Source organism: Carassius gibelio, chromosome A13 (genome assembly GCF_023724105.1).
Source record: "Carassius gibelio isolate Cgi1373 ecotype wild population from Czech Republic chromosome A13, carGib1.2-hapl.c, whole genome shotgun sequence".
Classification (NCBI taxonomy): domain Eukaryota; kingdom Metazoa; phylum Chordata; class Actinopteri; order Cypriniformes; family Cyprinidae; genus Carassius; species Carassius gibelio.
This window is the reverse complement of record NC_068383.1, coordinates 28,985,069-28,988,945: the sequence shown is the minus strand read 5'-3', so window position 1 is coordinate 28,988,945 and position 3,877 is coordinate 28,985,069.

Below are 3,877 nucleotides of genomic sequence, written 5' to 3'. Positions count from 1 at the left end.
AAAGTGGGGAGGGATCTACATACCAACTTTTCACAATCGTTAAACTGTTTGATGTAAAAAAAACAATAGAACAAAAAAAATAGATTTTCTTCATAGAGATATATTATGAAAAAACAACAATGAAATGCACAATAATAAACCCAAAACAAATTAATATACCATAATCCAATAGTACAAATGACTCAACCAACAATTAAAAATACAAAATGCATAGTCATGATGATATGAGCATTTAATATCAGATGTAATGAATGCAGGAATACTTAGGCTATATAACACAGTCCATAGTTGAAAGAGGAACTCTTCTAGACAATGTAGCTGTACCCAATTATTCAATCCTTGGTAACGGTCCAGATCAAATTCAATAATCCACACAGCAATTCCAGACTAAAGCAGAAAACATTTCTTATCCTCTTCAAGGTATTGAGAATGAGGAGTCACGTGCCGATTTGGGTTGATTTGGGAGGGGTCTGAGCCGGTCGGCCCTGATGGAAGGATACGCTATCTGTTGCCAGGGGGAATGCCTTCAGAACTTAACAGAGGCGTGACTAAACATTTCAGAGCGCTTTCATTTTTGCGCATTTATTTTGTCGGCGGAACAGATCGAGACGGATCTACAAATACGCGAAAGAAAAGGAAGAAAGTAAAGCAATGCAAAAACATAAGGCGAAAGAAAGTTGACCTTACAGGAACAAGCTCACACCAAGCGCAAAACAGCGGTGTTTGGAGAAGCTCTCAGGCAGCTCCCTGCAGCGGCACAGAGACCTGAACAATTTACCTCAGTGCTCACATATGGACATTGGGAATTATATTGTTTATAATGTAAGTCACTTTGCATTCACGCTGTTAATGGCTTAATCTAACCCGGACATTTACATCTCGCAATCACACATTTAACTACCCTAGCTAACCCAGAACTGGTTTGCCACTTTGCAGCCCCCAACAAAAAAAACCTGGTACAGTATGTGTCATTGGGTTAAAATCAAATTATAACTAAACATACACAGCTTTAGCATACATCAAAACATGTTGGAAATGTTCGTATACATTGAACATCTCGTTACAATCTAGTGTTCAGTCGCAGTTAATTCTAGATGCAATGTAATTACAATACTCTAAAACGCATGTGAATAAACTTACTTTGGCCAGTACAACACTGTTTTCATCACCTGCTGTAAATGGACCCAGCCAAAGCAGAAAGCCTCATAACTTTCCAAAGACTTGTGGCTTTTAAACTTCTGCATTGTGTAGTAACTTAAACCAAAAACAATATAATTCCCAATGTCCATATGTGTGCATGGAGGTAAATTGTTCCAGGTCTCTGTGCCACTAGAGAGCTTCTCCAAATACCGCTGTTTTGCGCTTGGTGTAACCTAAAACAACTGTATTTCATTGTTCCTATGTTTTCCAAATGTATCGTGTGAGGTACTGCAGCAGTAACTTCCAGGCATGGTAAAACAGTGCAGAATTGCGAGAACCTCCTCTTAACAACACATTTAAACAATCCTGTTTGTTTCGCCGCCGGTATCATTCGTTGTCGCTTTCATTCTGTTGTACTGCGGAGCTTCTGCCACGAAAACAAATTCCTCGTATGTGTAAACAGATCTGTCAATAAAGCTCATTCTGATTCTGATTCCAACATGGCGGAGACCATGATATCGAGGGAGGGGCTTTGTGCTATGACGACAACTTCTCATTCTCAATATCCTATTTCGGTGACCCAAAGCAAAGCTGGTAAATTTATCCTTTCTATTTCCAACATGTACCATGAAATGGTAAAATGGACCATGGGTACAAAACAAGGGTAGGTAAAAGGAGTCCTTTTTGATCAAGCATAAAACAGTACGTTTCCCAATCAGGACATCAGTATGGGTTAGGTTACCAGAGGGAAGCCATGCTTTCCTCTTACCAAACAGTTCTCCCTTCTTCTACTTCTCACCTGTATTTAACCTTAGCATAAAGGAACAACAGTGTCCCCCAATGGTGGGTAGTAGAATAATACCATTAGTAACTTTGAAACTGTTACAACGTCGTTACCTAACGCCGTTCTTTTAAACGCCTTTATTCCAAACACTGCATATACATACGTATATATATATATATATATATATATATATATATATATATATATATATATATATATATATATATATATATACCTGTTTTATATATTTAATACTTGGTCAGTTTATTGATTTGTTTGGTTAACTTTGGATACATTTTTAATTTTAATACCATGCAGTGCACAAAATTAAGATTTGAGAGTTCAAGTCGGTGCTCAATAAATGATGATAAGTTAAGAAATGTTGTGCATCCACTTTTTATTAGTGTGACATTTAGCATGCAAATGAAGGGGAAAACTTCAAGATATCAGCCCTAAAAATTGGCAGCACATATCGGCCATCGGCTGACCCTGACTTCTAAACATCGGCATCGGCTATAGAAATCGAGCATCGCGTTAGTTCAGTCAGGCCACGTTAGTCATGCTTGCATCAGCTGACAGTCAGCTGTTCCTGACGTGTACCAATCCAGTATAGACGCCTACTATTTAAATTCCCATATCGCTGTGTATGTTGCTTAGTGGTTAACATAGTTTTCCATTGGTTGCAGGAACGAATATTGAGCATATTTGCAGCAGCATTTATACATCTGTGTTCATACACCTGCAGCAATACACAGCTAGAGCATGCAATCGCTCTAAGGACACGCAGATAAGGCCATGACAACAGGGTTAAACGAGACCAGTATTCTCGTTAAAGTGTTTCAACGGGGGTTCGCTGTATTTAGTTCCGCAGTTGCATTGATATTTTTAATAACTGCTCGCACTTGCTTGGAATTAAGACTAATATTCGACCCTTCAGCTGATCGCCGAAGTGAGGGAAACCTCCCCCACATTAGGCACTGTTACACCAAACTGCCAAAAATGTGAAGCGACGCTACGCACTGGATCCGCCAGCAGCACGCAAGAGCAGAGTCTCCCGCACAGCGCTGCATTTACGCTTGGGACCAAAACCGCTTCGTCCATTCAGCTGTGACACAGAATTATTGATATTGGCGTGTTGTGTGACACATAACTAACTGGGGCCCAGGTCAGGAAGCAGACAGACTGGCTAAACCAACCGTCTGCTAGCTGCCTCACGTCACAGAGGTCAGTTAATTCTTAGCACATAGAGACTCTTTCACCTAGATATCACACTATAGAGACTGTGTCTGTTCCCGAACTAGAAAATACAAAAAACGTCCAAACCAAGTTAAGGTTAACAATTTAATTGAGGTTCAACAAATAAAAAACAAATGCAATATGGATAAACAAATGATAAAGATTGGCTTATTGAATATCAGATCCATTTCTACGAAAACACTTTTTGTAAATAATATGATAACTGATCATAATATAAATGTGCTCTGTTTGACAGAAACTTGGCTAAAACCTGATGATTACATTATTTTAAATGAGTCCACCCCCCAAGATTACTGTTATAAACATGAGCCGCGTCTAAAAGGCAAAGGGGGAGGAGTTGCTTCAATTTATAACAACGTTTTCAGGATTTCTCAGAGGGCAGGCTTCAAGTATAACTCGTTTGAAGTAATGGTGCTTCATATAACATTATTCAGAGAAACCAATGTTAATGATAAATCCCCTGTGATGTTTGTACTGGCTACTGTATACAGGCCACGAGGGCACCATACAGACTTTATTAAAGAGTTTGGTGATTTTACATCCGAGTTAGTTCTGGCTGCAGATAAAATTTTAATAGTTGGTGATTTTAATATCCATGTCGATAATGAAAAAGATGCATTGGGATCAGCATTTATAGACATTCTGAACTCTATTGGTGTTAGACAACATGTTTCAGGACCTACTCATTGTCGAAAT